Here is an 18,490-nt window from a genome sequence, read left to right as displayed (position 1 = left end):
AGATCAGATTGATAGATCTTTATAGAAATGACTTGTTCACATTATTATGGAAAAACAAAAAGCTGTGTTTTGATGATAAGGCCTTATTCTACTGCGACAGAGGGAGTTGGAAGTCAATGCTTATTTTTCTTTTCTTTTCTTTTCCTTATCTTGCCTCACTTCTCTTTTCCCTCTTCTCACCCTCCTCACTGCTCTTTTAGTTACTTTGGCATTTTGTATTTTATAATACTTAATAACTTAATAACAAAATGTTAAAAAAAAAAGAGTCAGCAATATAGTGTGGATCAACTCTGATCTCCAAGGCTGCTAATTGTTCCTCAGATGTTATAAAATAGTCCTTGAGAGCAACATGAAAGGAGAGAAGAATGACGGAACAGTGATAAATGTCCACTATTGGCTAAGAAAAACATAAAAGGGCCTTGACGGATCAGACAAAAGCTGGCCTTCTCTAGTTTTCTATGTCTCAATGACCTTCACTGTTGCTGTTAAGAAGCAGTTCTGAAATAGTTGCCATTTAGAGGCCTCTACTCTGTGAATTGGCTTTGTCTGTCATTAAAAAATAAGGTGGACACACTTATATCCAATGGTGGCAAATTCCATAGTTTAGCTGTGCATTATATGAAGAAGCTGCTTTTCAGTGCAAAATTCAATTTGTCTCACTCACGCTTTACCAGAAGCAGTTAAATGGTTAGCTTCCTTAAATACTGAATCATAACATCTATCCCATTGCAATTCTATGGCTCCATATTATGGTAATTTTATTATGCTTTTATATTAATATATTATCTCCTCTTTTGTATTATCCTCATATCTCATTCATATGTGTTCATGTATGTGTATGTATGTATGTATGTATGTGTCTGTCTATCTATGCCTATACTATACCTACACCTATACCTATACCTGTACCCATACATCACTCTCTCTCTCTCTCTCTCTCTCTCTCTCTCTCTCTCTCTCTCTCTCTCTCTCTATCTATCTATCTATCTATCTATCTATCTATCTATATGTTTTTCCTCTAGCCAGGTTTTTCCTACGTAACCAAAGTTTGGTTCCTACGTAACCAAAGAACTTGCTGGCTGCCAGAAAGAAAAAAAAGCCCAGAATCGAGTGGATGTGATTCCACTGAGCTAGGGCTGCAGAAAAACTTTGGTTACGTAGGAAAAACCTGGCTAGAGGAAAAACACACATAAATCCTACGAAGAAGTAAGATATATATATATATCTCCCAAATTGCAGCACAGAGTTGTTGCTTTTCAGCAGGATACAAAAAGCCCAGAAACTTATGCAAGAGGTCTTCTGCAGCAACTGCCATTACTATTTCAAATCTGGTGCTGGTAGTCTGCTTTGCTGGGATGGCCCCACCTCTTTGTTCTGATTGGTTGGGAGTCCCAGTCTGTGTCTATTGGCTTGGCTTCGGGTGTATGGCCGGTTTTTCTCCACCAGGTGGCAGGGCTTCATTTTTGTGGCTGGCTGGAATGTGATTTGGCTGGAGGTCTCGGGGTGTGTGTGTTTGGCTTCTGGGGTGTAGATTTTTCTGTCTGTGGGTGCTGGGACTTGTTTGTTGACAAGGGCTAGTTTCCAGATGTCTGGTAGGCGGGAGGTATCGTCTCGTTTATTCATGTTATGGGGATGTTTTTCTATTTCAAGGGCTTCCATAATTATTCTCTTGTTGAGATGTTCAGTTTTGGAAATTAATTTGGTTCCTTCAAAATCAGTTTCATGTCCTGTTGCTTTAAGGTGCTGGAAAAGGGAGGAAGTTTTTTCTTCTTTTCTGACTGCATTCTTGTGTTCTGCAATGCGTGCATTTATTCTCTTATTAGTTTGTCCAATGTATGTGGCTGGGCAGATTTTGCATGGTATTTCATAGACTCCTTGGTTTTCTAGCTGGATCAACTCCGTAGCCAAGACTCTCATCTCCAGAACCAAACACCTAGCCGACAAAGACCACCTGAAAACTGAATTACACACTCTCACAAACATATTAATTTCTAATGGATTACAAAGAAACATTATCACCAACCTAATCCAAAGGGAGACGCCCCCCCCCCCCAAGAACCAAGACACAGAACAGGACAACGACATCGCCCTCCTCCTTTACATCAAAGGCACCACAGATAAAATCAGCAAAATTCTCCACAAACACAATATCAAGACAGCCTCCTGCACTGACCAAAAAATAGCCAACATCTTAAGAAACCCCAAAGACAAGATCTAGAATAAACGTGACAATACCTCCCGCCTACACCAAGACCTGAATATATTAAGACGTGCTCCCCTTGAGGAGCACCCAGAGGCTCCAACTGGTGCAGAGTGCGGCCATGCGGGTGGTTATGGGAGCAACATGGCGCACCTCTCCTGCGCGAGCTGCACTGGCTCCCGGTGCACTTCAAGGTTTTGGTTACCACCTTTAGAGCGCTCCATGGCTTAGGACCTGGCTACTTACGGGACCGCCTACTACCACAAACAGCCTCCCACCGGCCGGTACGCTCTCATAGAGAGGGGCTCCTCCAGGTGCCGTCAGCCAAACAATGTCGACTGGCAGCCCCTAGGGAGAGGGCCTTCTCTGTGGGGGCACCTACTATCTGGAACAAGTTGCCCCCGGAGATACAGAGGATCCCAGATCTGCGCACTTTCCGCCGTGCTTTGAAGACACTCCTATTCCAGCAGGCCGGCCTGGCCTAATTTTCTCCCCTTCTTTTAAATTTTTAAATTGAAATTTTAATTCGTTTTAAATTATTGGGAGTTTTAATTGTCTCGGGCAAAAATTATTTAATTGGGTTTTAATCATGTTTTTTAACTTTTGTATTTATGTGTTTTATTTTGTGCCTGTTCACCGCCCTGAGTCCTTCGGGAGTAGGGCGGTATACAAATTTAATAAAATGAAAATGAAATGAATATATATATATATATATATATATATATATATATATATATATATATATATTTATATATATATATATATATATATATATATATATATATATATATATATATATATATATATATATATATACACTTCTTCGTAGGATTTATGTGTGTTTTTCCTCTAGTCAGGTTTTTCCTACGTAAACCTTGGTTACGTAGGAAAAACCTGGCTAGAGGAAAAAACACACACACACACACACACACACACACACACATATATGGGTTTTCTATCGAAGCAACCTGGTCTACCCAAATATGGGAAGGAGCATACTGCTTCCTTTTCGCCTTTCAGCCCCAATCCATGCAGTCATTTTCACAACAAACTATTTTGTATTAAATTTATATTTACTGACAAAGATATAAAGGGAGACAAGTATAGATCTATTTCAACTATTTCAGATTGAAATAGCTTGAAATATGTAGATCTATACTAGTCTCCCTTTATTTCTTTGCGAACCAGTTCTTACACCGGTTGAATCCCATCACTGAGTAAAGTCAATGGGAAGCTAGATTCACTTAACAACCATGTTGCTAGCTTAACAACTTCAGTGATTCACTTAACAACTGTGGCAAGAAAAGTCATAAAATGGGACAACACTCGCTTAACAAATGTCCTACTTAGAAACGGAAATGTTGGGCTCAATGACAGTCATAAATCGAGGACTACCTGTCTTCACTGATTAATATGGGAGAAATACATGGTATTTTTCTACAGTGACCAGGATTTTCCACTGCATCTAGATTTTGCTATTTAAAAGGACCAGATTGAATTTTTGGTCTGTCAGCCCTGAAGATTTGTTCACCTTGGAAATGACACAAAGCATCCATCCTTGAAATGCAGAAGTGAGATTAAAATGCCTCTGGAGAACAGTAGATCATAAAAACAAGAGCATCAATTCAAGATCCATATCAAGACGGCAAAACACTGATCGGTTGGCCACCCTGCACAAATAGAAGAAGGAAAAGAATACAAAAAGTACAGAATTTTCCTATATTTCCTACACCTACTTTGTATTGGAGCAGAAAAATTACAGAGGAAAACTGGGAATGATCTGCTTTATTCTTCCCGGAATAAATATGGTGGAAGAGGCAAAAGGACATAAGGATTTGTTCAGTAGACTAAAGTGTAGGGAACTAAGAGCATCTCTATCATTCACATTTTTATATGTTGTTTGCCTAAAACACAATGAGAGGTGAGGTTGCTTAGTGGCTTAATGATTCTGGAGATGGTCTTTGCTCCAACAGTTCGAGTCCTAGCACAGTATGGTGGGATGAGTTCCAGTCACTCACCTCAGCTTCTGACCACCTAGCAATTTCCATGTTATATGCGAGTAAATAAATAGGTACCACTTCGGTGGGAAGACAAGCCGGCACTTCATGCGGATGGTTAGAATCCTATTGGTGTTGCAATGTATGCAATGCCCGTTTATGAGGTAGCTTTGGTGAAGGGAGAGGATGACACCGCAGGAAGCCATATGTCTTTCTTTCTGGCGTGGAGCTAGCTCACCCCCTGTGGCGTACCTTGGAAAAGCACCCAAGTCTGAACCAAACAGAGTTGGCAGTCTTAGACAACCAAACTACAGCTTGTAGTGTCCTGGCTAATGTAACATTGCTATACAGTAAATAAAAGTAAATAAATAAAACACAGCAAATTTCCTCTTTCCTCCCGACTTCTCTTCATCACTAGATCAGGCCGATACAATTCATCACTTAATGACTGTTCAAAGTTCTGATGAAGCTACCTGAGGCACTTACAACCCTGATTTGAAATTCTGATGGTTGCCCCTCCCCCATGATCACATGACTGCACTTTGCGCGCTGAGCAACTGGACCGCATTTACAGCCATTTTTAACAGATTAACAGTTGGAAGGGACCTTGTAGGTCATCTAGTCCAACCCCCCCCCAAGCAGGACACCCTACACCATTTCTGACAGATGGCAGTCCAGTCTCTTCTTGAAAGCTTCCAGTGATGAAGCTCCCACAATTTCTGAAGGCAAGCTTGTTCCATTGGTTGATTGCTCTCACTGTAAAAAAATTATCCTTATTTCCAGGTTGAATCTCTCCTTGTTCAGTTTCCATCCATTATTCCTTGTCTGGCCTTCGGATTCATTGGAAAATAGCTTGATCCTCTCCTCTCTGTGGCAGCCCCTTAAGTATTGGAACACATGCCCAGTTCCTGCAACTGTTCATCATATGTTTTAGCCTCCAGTCCCCATATCATCTTGGTTGCTCTTCTCTGCACTTTTTCTAGAGTATCAACATCTTTTTTATAGTTGCATATATATTTGCAGCATCCTGTGATCACATGACCATGTTTTACAGTGATTTTACCAAAAAACAGCATTTATGTCTGTTCGGTTTGGTAAAACCACACCCATAGCGAACTTTTCCTTTGCTTGACAACGATATATATATATATATAAAGATTGTAAAATCAGTTTTACGACTGTCACCAGTTACAACTTTGATGGACAGTCTCCATTATGATTGTAATTCGAGCACTACCTGTAGAGCTTTTGAAAACCCAGTCAAAATGCCATTTGCCAATGATTGCCAATGAATGCCAATCATTCATTGGAACTCAAACAGAAACCTCAGAATGTTGACAAAACCAATGTGGTCAAGAGCCTAACTTTATCAAGCTCCTCAGAGATTTTCAGTTCACTTCAAGTCTGTAGAAATCGTTGCTCTTCAGTACAGCTTTTAAGATAAATGTGAGAAAGTAAAAATCAGAAAGGACAGAATTAGCAGTTTCTCCGAACTACTCAAAATTTCCACTACTGTTTCTCCAGAACCTGTCAAAACCTGCTGGATTTCACCCCTGGTGTGTTCATATTTGCATGCACATGCCTTTGAGTCACTCTTAACTTTTGGGAAATGACTGATTTTCTTGACAAGTTTTTCAGAAGTGGTTTGCCACTGCCTGCTTCCTTGGGCTGAGAGAGAGTGACTGGCCTGAGGTCACCCAGATGGCTTCTTGGTTAAGGCAGAATTAGAGCTCACTGTCTAACCAGGTTTTAGTTTAATGGTTTAATGACTACACCACACAGGCTCCCATAATTTATATGTAAAGGAAGAATACTTTAATTTGGGCCTATTTGTTACACAAATGTATGATAAGATATTTCTTATATTAATTCATGTATGGGCTAACACATGAATGCAGTCATATCCAGAGGTGGGATTCACCCAGTTCTGTCCGGTTTGGGAGAACCTGTAGTGATGATTGCGGGAGGCTCCACCCATCTGCCCAGACATAATGCCCTCCTATTTTGCTACGTTTTCGAGCCCTTGCGCCAGTGGTGGGTTGTCCCGGTTTGCACCGGTTCTATAGAACCGGTAGTAAAACCGGCGGGAGGGTCTGCCCACCAACTCCGCCATCATCAAAATGCTTCTGCGCATGCACAGAAGCTTCTGTGTTTGCACAGAAGAGCGTGCGGGCGGCCCCACTGCAAACCGGTAGTAAAAGTAAGTAGACCCCACCCCTGCTTGCGCATGCGCATGTGCATGCACGGAAGAGGTAGGTACATTTGCGAACCGGTAAGGAAGGTAAGTGAATCCCACCTCTGGAACTCATATCACTAAAAATAGTTGGAATAAAAAATAAAATGAGACTAAAACAATATGGCAAGGAAGGATAGTGGAGCAAAGAATAGCGAGCATTTCCGCTTTAGCGTTTTCTAAGCAGACCCAACCTTCCAGTTACTAACCCTGTTAGATAACCTCAGATATTCAGCTGGTTCACTTCTGCGTTATTTGCAGCAATGACCAAGATGCCTCTGGGAAGCCCATCTGCAGAATCTGGAGTCAACAGGTATCTCCCCTGCTTTCCTCTAGCAGCTGATTTTCTTCTGGAGTCTAGTTTCAGCTGTCGTGACTATTGAAAGAGAAGTTCTTCTATAGTTGTCTAATTCCCTAATAGTTGCCTGGATAGCTCAACAGACTAAGCACTGTAATTTAACACCAGCTGTCTGCAATTAAAGTAAGATTGACTCTCGCCAGGCTCAAGGTTGACTCAGCCTTCCATCCTTTCTAAGGTAGGTAAATTGAGGACCCAGTTTGTGGGGGCAATAAGCTGACTTTGTATAAAAATATACAAAAGTATGAAGCTATTGCTTAACGCACTGTAAACCGCCCTGAGTCTCCGGAGAAGGGCGGCATATAAATCAAAATCAAAATAAAAAAAATAATATCAGCTAAAGTCTAATCCAGGCGCTTGATAAGAAGCATTGTGGGACCATGTGTAGTGAATCTACTCCTGTTGTCCACAAACTGCTAATTCTGTCCTTTCTGATCTTTACTTTCTCACATTTATCTTAAAATCTGTACTGAAGAACAACGATTTCTACAGAACTGAAGTGAACTGAAAATCTCTGTGGAACCTTAATAAACTTAGGCTCTTTGACCACATTGATTTGTCAACATTCTGAGGTTTCTGTTTGAGTTCCAGTGAATATTTCTACAGCTCTTACTGTTCAACATGGGAAGATAAGAGGAACAGGAGCTATGCCCTGGGTATCACCCATTCTTCCCTAGTAAGGTTTGAGCAAGATTTTGATTAGTATTTTATTTTATTTTTATTTTTTATTTCATTTAGTTTGTCAAACATGCATGAGAAAACAGGTATAAGTATAAACATGGACATGAACACAGGAAATGAGTATGAATAAATGGGGACCGTAGGACAGGGATGGTAGGCACGCTGGTGTGCTTATGCACGCACCTTACAGACCTCTTAGGAATTGGGTGAGGTCCATAGTAGACAATTTAAGGTTAAAGTTTTGGGGGTTTGAGGATGTAACAACAGAGTCGGGTAGAGCATTCCAGGCATTGACCACTCTGTTACTGAAGTCGTATTTTCTGCAATTGAGTTTGGAGCGGTTGACCTTGAGTTTGTATCTATTGTTTGCCTGTGTATTATTGCGGTTGAAGCTGAAGAAGTCATTGACAGGTAGGACATTGTAGCAGACAATTTTGTGTACTACGCTTAGGTCAGACCGTAGTCAGCGTAGTTCTAGGTTGTCCGAGCACATTGCTTTCCTGGTTGTCACAGCCTTGAGGCAGCCGCCATGGCTGCCGCTCAGCCACCGCTGATGCAGAGGGTAATCCTCCAGCCCCGAGGAACCTGCCCGTTCCTCTCGGCCAACCGACGGTAATTAAGTCCTACATGCATGCTAGTTGGTTTGGAGTATCTTTTTTTTAAAAAAGTTATTTATCAAACAGGATTTATCAGTCTATCCAGAAAAGTCTCAATATATTGTATAACCAATGTGAGCTGAATTTGGCCTTGTGGGTTACCACTAAATCAGCCTTGCCTTTTTGCAATTACAGCTCATTTGTCACGCAGACACTGAAGCCAAGGAGAACTGCTGACTTTTCAGCGCTTAAAAAAAGTTAAGAAGAGAGGAAGTTGTTGAATCCCGGCAGACAAAAAAATGTAACTTTAGGAAAGAAGTTAGAGGATCTTGTGGCTGAGCAAGAAACTAACACGCAAGGCAGGCTGAGCCCCAACGGTTGGCTATTTTGGGGAGACATTTATATAACACACGGATCTCATGATCACTGAGGAAGTTCCCTTATGATGAAGTAAAAAAAGCAAGCTTTTTTCTTCAGCATAAAATATGTAATCTGGAATAACTTCTCCAGTATTGGAGCCGTGGTGGCGCAGTGGTTAAAATGCAGTACTGCAGGCTACTTCTGCTGCCTGCCGGCTGCCTGCAATTTGGCAGTTCAAATCTCACCAGGCTCAAGGTTGACTCAGCCTTCCATCCTTCCGAGGTCGGTAAAATGAGGACCCAGATTGTTGGGGGGCAAATATGCCGACTCTGTAAACCGCTTAGAGAGGGCTGTAAAGCACTGTGAAGCGGTATATAAGTCTAAGTGCTATTGTTATTGGGGAAGTGAAAAGGAAGGCTTATACAATTATCAGCCTGTGCACACATCCACATAGGAAAAAAAACCCTCCTAGATTATGTAAAGATTGATCAGATTTTATAGATTTATGTATTTATTTATATCCCGCTTTTATTAGTTCAGATGAACATCCAACAACTGAAAGAAGCTGTGCTTGAAGGGTGACAGTGAGAGCACTTGCCTATAAAGTTGTCATGAGTCGGACATGACTGAACGGTTAAAATGAACTAACTTTATTATTTTTTACCAATAACTCAACGCGGCGAACATATCCAACACATCTTCCTCCTTCTATTTTCTTCACAACAACAACAACCCTGTGATTGATGGGTTGGCTGAAAGAGAGAGTGGCTGGCCCAGCTGGCTTTCATGGCTATGGCAAGACTTGAACTCATGGTTTCCTGCTTTCTAGCCTGGTGCCTTAACCCCTAGACAAAATTGGCTCAGATTCTTCTTTGAGAAGCCCTGGATCATGCTTAATCTTCAGATCCAACTGCAAATGCTTGGTTAGGAAGAGCACCGAGATGAAGGTGCCAGATAGAGGATGCTGGGGAAGACGACTGTACAAGTAAGTCCTCATTGAAGGACCACTCATTCAGCAGCCGTTCAAAATTACAATAAATAAAGTAACAAGTGGTACTTAACAACCAATCCTCAACGTTCCAGCTGTCCCAGCACCCCAACAGTCACAATCAGATGATTGTAATCTGGCTGCTTGGCAACCAGCTCACACTTGTGATAATTGCAGCATCCGGGGGTTGTGGGATGACCATTTGCAACCTGCCCTGCTAAGTTCCAACAAATAAAGTCAATGGATAAGCCAGCAGGGAAGGTTGCAAATCAGTTGTACTCCAGCAATGTTTTCCCCCAATGAGCCCAGTTCCCTGCTTATGGCAGCCACCTGCACATTCTCTCCCACCCAGCAGCAGACATCCCTGCTCCACCTCACTTGTGCTGCACCTTGATGGCCTCACACACACACCCTCACACACCTTCCTTCACCTGGCAGCAGCCACTGTCAGCCCCACAGCACTCATGCCCCGTGGCCACTTCCGCACACCTGCCCCTCCCAGCAGCAGCCTCTTACCTGCCCCTCCCAAACCTTCTGGACGCCACCTGGGACTTGTGACTATCTATCGACTTCCCCATTGACTTTGCTTGTTGAACGCAGCAGGAAGTAGCGACAAGGTCCTCACTTAACAACCCAGAATTCTGATTCAATGATGACAAAAGGAAATGCCAGGATTGTCAGGGATAACCATCACTCAGCAATGTGGTCATCACTTACCCATGGAAATTCTGAATTCTGAAATGCCGTCATAATCTGAGGACTACCTGTAAAGTGTTGGAGCTTGCAGATAACCTGTACAGGTAATCCTTGACATACAGCAATTCGTTTAGTGACCGTTCAAAGTTACAACGGCACTAAAAAAAGTGACTTATGGCCACTTTTCACAGTAACGACCTTTGCAGCATCCCCATGACCATGTGATCAAAATTCAGACGCTTGGCAACTGGTTCATATTTATGACCGTTGCTGTATCCCAAGGACAAGTGATCACCTTTTGCGACCTTCTGCAAGCAACATCAAAGGGGAGGCCAGATTCACTTACCAGCTGGATTACTAACTCATCAACTGCGGTGATTCATTTAACACCTGTGGCAAGAAAGGTCATAAAATGCAGCAAACTCACTTAAAAATGTCCATGCCTTTCTCTCTCCTCCATTCCTCTTCAGTCCCTGGCATCTGATTAAAGCCAGGTGCAGCCCAGCTGCTTTGTAGCTATGAGGTCTCAATTCAAAGGTGAAATGCTCCCAGTATGGACCAGATCGCCTGATCCGGTAGCAATGGAGGCGGGTGGTTCGGAGAACCAGTAGCAAAAATCCCTGCCTCACCCCCATGCCCAGCTGAGCCACGCAATCATCAGCGGCTTTTTTTTTTTAAAGCATTTTTTCTACAACCTCTTCAGCCAAAAAATGCTTTAAAAAGTAAAAAAAAGAGCTTCTGATGATCATGCGGCTCAGCTGGGATTGTCAGAGGCTTTTAAAAGCATTTTTTTTACAACCTCTTCCAGAGGTTGTAGAAAAAATGCTTTTAAAAGGCTCTGATGATCCAGCTGAGTTGTCTGATGGCAGAGCTTTTAAAAAGCATTTTTTTACAACCTCTTTGGCCGAAGAGGTTTTAGAAAAAATGGTTTTAAAAGTTATAAAACAAAAAAATTGGCCATGCCCACCCAGTCACATTACCCCACCACCACCAAGCCACGCCCACAGAACTGGTAGTAACAAATTTTACATTTCACCATTGTCTCAATTTGATTCCTTGGGTGTCTCAGACCAAGAGTGAAAAAAAATGCCGCCTGCAACCCTGGAAAGTTGTTGACAATCATGTAGACAATGCTGGAGAAGAGTTGCCAAGGATCTGACACAGTGCAGCTGGCAGACTGCTTCTGTAATCATTATGGTCCCGCATCTGTTATGAAATACGAAAGGCAATAGAACAAGGGCTGATTTTGGAAAGAAGATCTCCATTAAATCCCACTTGATAATGATGATAATCAAGTGGTGGTCTTCAACCGGTTTGGACCAGTTTGGGCGAACTGGTAGTGGCGATTGCGGCTGGGCCTGCCCACCCGCCTACCCACCCTGGTGCTATGCCGTCCTATTTAGCCACATTTTGGAGGCCGGGTGCATGCGCGGAAGGTGTGTGTGCAAGCAAAGCGCATGCACAGAAAGCCGAGCGCATGCATGGGAGGCGTGCACGCAAAGTGAGTGTGCGATGAACCAGTGGTAAAAATATGTGAAACCCACCTCTGATGATACTGGTAAAGTAAAAGTAAAGGTTTCCCATTTCCAATCGTGACTGATTTTAGGGGAGGTGCTTATCTCTGTTTCTTAGCTGAGGGAGCCAACGTTGTCCGAAAACACTTTTGTGGTCATGTGGCTAGCATGACCACTGGTGGGTTGCCCCTGGTTCACACCGGTTCTATAGAACCGGTAGTAAAACCGGTGGGAGGCTCCGCCACTGATCCTGACATCATCAAAATGCTTCTGCGCGGCCCCGTTGCGAACCGGTAGTAAAGGTAAGTAGAATCCATCCCTGAGCATGACTATATGCTATGTTATACAGAACACTGTTACCTTCCTATCAATGGGGTACCTATTTATCTACTTGCATTTGCATGCTTTCAAAACGCTAGGTAGGCAGGAGCTGGAGCAAGTAACAGGAGCCTGGATAGCTCTGCGGACAAGGCACTGTAATTTAATACCAGCTGTCTGCAATTAAAGTAAGTTCGAATCATGCCAGGCTCAAGGTTGACTCAGCCTTCCATCCTTTCTAAGGTAGGTAAATTGAGGACCCAGTTTGTGGGGACAATAAGCTGACTTTGTATAAAATATACAAAAATATGAAGGCTATTGCTTAACGCACTGTTAGCCGCCCTAAGTCTCCAGAGAAGGGCGGCATATACATTAAATTTAAAAAACAAAACAAAATAAAAACAAACAAACAAAAAAAAACAGGAGCTCATCTCTCGCGCAGCACTTGGGTCTCGAACCTGGGCTGTCAGCTTTCCAGCTAACAAGCTCAGCCTCTTTAATCTCTAAACCATCACACCTCCTGTTGAGGATGATAAAGATGAATTGCAAAAACATTCCCCATTCCATTAATGCTGGACAGTTCCCATAAAAGCAAGAGAAAGAGAGAGAAACAATACACTAAAATCACGGGTCACCAAAATCAATCTCAAATTGATAACAATCACTACACTAGAAAGCTCAACGACAGCAGGTAGAGTTAGCAATTAGTGTTATCTTCAAAGAAATGTCTAAAGAGCATTCTTTGCTGTCAGCCTTCTTAAGAGCTAGTCAAAGGTAATGGGGCTATCAGTGATTGGATGCATAAACTGTTCCAAAAAGCCACAATCTTATTGATACTGGGAATATTTTTTTTAAAAAAATGATAATTTCCCAGTTTAATTCCTCATTTTAGCATGGGGGATGGATCAATGGATGGATGGATGGATCAATCGATCAATAGATTGATATCATATCGGACATTAATACAATTGAGCGCATACAGAAATATTTCGCAAGAAGAGTCCTCCACTCCTCTGCTCGCAACAAAATACCTTATGCTGCCAGACTTGAAATTCTGGGTTTAGAAAATTTAGAACTATGTCGCCTTCGGTATGACCTAAGCATAGCTCATAAAATCATCTGCTACAAAATCGCGGGGCTGGCGGTCTAAAAGGCGCGTCTGTCAGCGCCTGCGGTACCACCGGAAGCTACAATGTCCTACCTGTCAATGACTACTTCAGCTTCAACCACAACAATACATGAGCACACAATAGATACAAACTTAAAGTGAACCGCTCCAAACTCAATTGCAGAAAATACGACTTCAGCAACAGAGTGGTCCATGCCTGGAACGCACTACCTGACTCTATGGTCTCTTCCCCAAACCCCCATAATTTTAACCTAAGACTGCCTACTGTTGACCTCACCCCATTCCTAAGAGGTCTGTAAGGTGCGTGCATAAGAGCACCAGCATGCCTACTGTGCCTGTCCTAATGTTTCCGTTAATTGTATTCATTTTATGTATTCAATTCATGCTAATACTTACATATATTTTCTAATATGTACTCGACAAAATAAATAAAATAAAAAAATAAAAATGGATTGATGGATGGATCGATGGACAGATAGACAGACATTGGTTGCCTCCTGGGTTATAGGATAGGTGGCAATACATGGTGATGAGAGCCTTCCTAGCCAACCTCAGTTTATAGGCTGGTTGACACTTTGAACTGCTTTATGTTTTAGTGGTTGCTTGACTTAATGGTTCAGAATCAAAAGCCATGTTAATTTGAAGCCATGGTTATAGAGCTGTTAAATGCATGGAGTGGAGGCCTTTGGGGCAGGCTGTCTTTATTAAAAACAAGTGTGTTAAACCTGTCAGAAACTTGGGATTTGGGATTCATTTAGCTGAGGAAGGAGGGAAAAATGCATCAAGCAGCACTGAGTGTTTTAAAAGAACTGTCCTCCCTCCCCCTCATCAAATATATGGAAAAATAAAACGAAAACTTATAAAAAAATAACTTTGCAGTCCTTCCAGTTCTCTTTTTGGCTTTGTAGTCTATCCAGACAATTGCTGATTCTATCAATTCAATGGGTCCTTCCCCTTGTTTGCAAAAAAAAAAAAAAAAAAAAAAAAACCCATCAAGTCAAATCAAAACTATCAAGCAGAATCAGTTGACCTAAATATTTGCATTAGACAGAAGCGTAAAAAACTTGTCTTAATATTATTATTTATATTTCTGAGGGAATTGGTGAGGAGAAAACACTTTTCCAGAACTGTTCGGCAATCCTTCGAACAAAACTACAGAGAAAATTATGTTTTTTTAAACCTGAAATAGGTTATGATAGGAAAATCAGAAAGACTGAGTTTGAGGCTGGGACAAGAAGAACAGCAGATTAAGGAAAGCGGAAAGAGAGAACATTGCTCCAAATGTTGCTGCCTAGCGACACCTAGTGTTCTTTCTCATAACAAATCTCATCGTGAGAAATTAAGTCATAAGATAACAGGTAAAAGTATAAACATAATTTGAATACATGAAAAGAGTAAGTAAAAAAGGAATATTAGGACAGGGACAGTAGACATGCTGGTGCACTTATGCATGCCCCTAAGAGACCTCTTAGGAATGGGGTGAGGTCAACAGTAGACAGTTTAAGGTTAAAGTTTTGGGGGTTTGGGGAAGAAACTACAGAGTCAAGTAGTGCATTCCAGGCATTGACCACTCTGTTACTGAAGTCATATTTTCTGCAATTGAGTTTGGAACGGTTTACCTTGAGTTTGTATCTATTATTTGCTTGTGTATTGTTGTGGTTGAAGCTGAAGTAGTCATTGACAGGAAGGACATGGTGGCAGATAATTTTATGTACTACGCTTAAGTCAGACTGAAGTTGGCATAGTTCTAAGTTGTCTAAGTCCAAAATTTGAAGTCTGGTGGCATAAGGTATTTTATTGCAGTTAGAGGAATGGAGGACTCTTCTCATAAAATATCTCTGGATTCTCTCGATTATATTTATGTCCGATATGCAGTACGGGTTCCAGACAGATGAGCTGTATTCAAGAATTGGTCTAGCAAATGTTTTGTATGCTCTAGTTAGTAGTACAACGTTACCAGAGAAGAAGCTACGCAAGATTAGGTTAACAACTCTTAATGCCTTTTTGGCAATGTTGTTACAGTTAATTATTACATTTATAATATTAATTGTTACAGTTAATTAATTATAATTAATTAATTATTAATAATTAGCAAAAAAATAAGGAACGTGAACCAGATATATAGAGCATATCAGAGGAAAATCACACCAATATGGTTTTGTTTCGTTCTTTTAAATGTTTGATTATAGGTTTCCAATTCTAGCTGAATCCACTACTGCAGTTTTTTCTCCATAAAGCTGGCTGGGCAATTCTGGGAATTGAAGTCCCAATAGCTAATCTCCATCTACATCCTTGAAGTTACATCTCATTTGTTCTAGTCTTACCCTCTGAGCACGTGAGAAAAAGTCCAAAATATATTGGCAGATCTCCCAATATATGTAGATAACATGTCCATTCTGAAACCTTTCTTTTGCAACTTAAACATATTAGATCTTTGAACGGTTCCTTGTAGGATCTCCTTTCCAGTCCTTTCGCCATCTTGGTTGCCCTTCTCTGGCTCTTTTAAACAGAGTGTGGAGAAGTGAATGCAGTACTTCAAATGCGGCCTGATCAAGGCAAAGTTGAAGGGGATCATTACTTCCCTTTATCTGTAGTCTAAACTTCTCTTGATGCTCCTCAAGATGTTCTTTCTAGTTCCATTACACTGTTGAGGGCCAATCTTTCTCCCCTAAGTCAATTAATTCACCTTGTGCCATCCAACATAGTAAAGTATTAATTATTCCTTTTAATTGAGATGAGGGCTTGAGAGACCCTGTAAGTCCATTCTAACTCTGCCCAATTATTTGGATTTTGTTTTCAGTATCACGATATGATTATTTTTTAAAAAGTGTTTCATTCCACTAACCATGTGTTTTGCTACACAAAAGGCAGTTTTGTAGTGAAAGGGGTATCAGAAACTACCCATCACTTCAGGAATGTATAACTTTTTTCTAAGCAAAAAAAAAAAAAAAAGTTTGTTGTTTTGGGGTGATTTGTTAGGGATCATATTCCCCAAAAGGAGTCAGATCCAAGGGGAAAAAAGGGGGGGGGGGATAAAGTCAATTAAAAATGATATTTGATTTTCTGTAGGTGTTTATTCATTTTGAGGGGTATTGAATCCCATCCAGTTTGAAGATAAAGGATCTCAAAAAGAATTAGCCATTTTCACCAGGACAAGAAATGGATCTGTATGAAGGTGACAATTTTCTGCCCTGTGTTAAGATACAATTACATTTTTATGATTAAAAAAAAATGATTAAAAATGAGTATTCAATCTTGATTGATGATATGAAAAACAAGTCATTTTCATATCCTAATGATCACATAGATTAGGAGTGTCAAACTCAAGGGCCGTGGCCCAGATCCTGCCTGCAGGGTGCTTAGATCTGGCCCATGGGGCTGCCCTGGAAGGACCAGCCTGTGGTGCCTCTGCCAGCGAAAACAGAGCTCAAGAGCTCCGTTTTCACTGGCAGAGTGCTAGCAAAACAAACTACTAGCAAAAGTGGCATTTGATCACATGAGTGATGTGGAACTGGCCAGGCCCACCCTGGCCATGCCCCCCATCCCGTCCAGGTCAAACACAACCCTGATGTGGCTCAATGAAATTGAGTTTGATACCTCTGACCAGTGGTGGGTTGCTCCCGGTTCGGTCCAGTTCTATAGAACTGGTAGTAAAACCAGCGCGAGGCTCCGCCCGCCTGCCATGATGTCATCATGGCTGATCTGTGCACGTGCGCTCCTGCTGCGAACCGGTAGTAAAGGTAAGTGGAACCCACCCCTGCCCCTGACAAAGATATTCTCCATGATGAACTATCCTTCACTGGTCTTTCAGATCTTCTAATGATTGTAACCAAATCAATCCACCTTGCTAGTGGATGTTGTCCCCTTCTTTCTCCTTCCACCTTTCCCAACATTAGAACCTTCTCCAGAAAGCCAGGTCTTTGCAAAATTTGTCCAAAATAGAATAATTTGAGGCCGGTTATTTATGCCTCCAGTGATAATTCTGGGTTGATTTGTTTGATGATCCATTTATAATAGAATAACAAGTTAGAAGAGACCTTGGAGGTCTTCTGATCCAACTCCCTATTCAAGCAGGAGATCTTATATCATTTCTGACAAATGGTTGTCCAATCTTTTCTTAAAAATCTCCAGAGTTGGTATCCACAACCTCTGCAGGCAAGTCGTTCCATTGATTAATTGTTTTCACTGTCAGGAAATTTCTCCTTAGTTCTAGGTTGGTTCTCTCCTTGATTAGTTTCCATCCATTGCTTCTTGTCCTGCCCTCAGGTGCTTTGGAGAATAGGGTGACTCCCTCTTTTCTGTGGCAGCCCTTTAGATATTGGAACACTGCAGCATGTCACCCCAAGTCCTTTTTTAATTAAGCTAGACATTCCCAGTACCCAAGGTATCTCAGGAATCTTCCCCACTATCAAAGTTTATAAGTGTCAGCACTCTTTCTATCCTGCTACTTTAAAGTCCACCTTTTGCTTCCATATAGTGCACGGGTGTCAAATTCGCGATGTCATGTTGTCGTTATGTGACTGGGGCTGGGTGTGATGCATCCGGCCCACAGGCCACGAGTTTAGCACCCCTGATTATTATAGTGTCACAGATTAGCATATGCAGATGTTATTCTTAGAAATTAGCATTCACAGCGATGATGCAGTCCCCTCCATTGAGTAATCTAATTTCTCTAATCCCCAGTTCATTTCTGGTTGCAATAACCAAGAATAAAAACGTCCCTCAGATGAGGAAAACAGATGATAGCAAATCTTAATCCAAAACAGCCAGAATCCCCCCTGAGGACACCCCCCCCCTTTGATAAACCCTTTATATTTAATCCTGAAAGGGGACTGTGATTGCTAGCCAGGGCCATGCTTAGTTCCTCCTTCTTTGCAGTTGTCAAAGGGTTTTTTGGGGGGGGATTTTTTTGGACACACAGGAAGTTGGGTTTTCATTTGAGCTCTGCTGAACATAACCCAAAACAATGACTCTGACTCAGCCAGAAGGTCAATAACTCTGTGTACACAAGGAAGTGGTTCATTCTCCTGGGGAATTGGGCAAAAGAGCTATTTAAACAATAAATCAGGGCACTTAAAGAGAACTGTCTTGCTTCATACCAGGAATCTTCATTGTTTATAATTTAAGATTGAACATATGGTCCAAACATCCCAATCTTTCTTTGCATTAATATTTTCTCCCTGACTTCTCAGGATTTGTTTAATCCGTGGGCTATTGGAATACCATTGGAATGATTAAATTCTTAATGGCAGCCAGCTATGCGAGGAACTGCTTTGACCCTGCTAATAAATAATTTGTGCTAAACTGTTGCACTAAAAACAAATGGCTTAACTTTTGCAAAACATCTGCTGGGATAGCAAAACAGAGGAAAGCCCAGGAGAGATTCTAACATGTGGATGCAGAGGTTACAGATCTCCAGA

Source organism: Pituophis catenifer, unplaced genomic scaffold, assembly GCF_029215685.1.
Source record: "Pituophis catenifer annectens isolate HBS135680 unplaced genomic scaffold, rPitCat1.0.hap2 SCAF_6, whole genome shotgun sequence".
Classification (NCBI taxonomy): domain Eukaryota; kingdom Metazoa; phylum Chordata; class Lepidosauria; order Squamata; family Colubridae; genus Pituophis; species Pituophis catenifer.
This window is presented reverse-complemented; position numbering follows the sequence as displayed.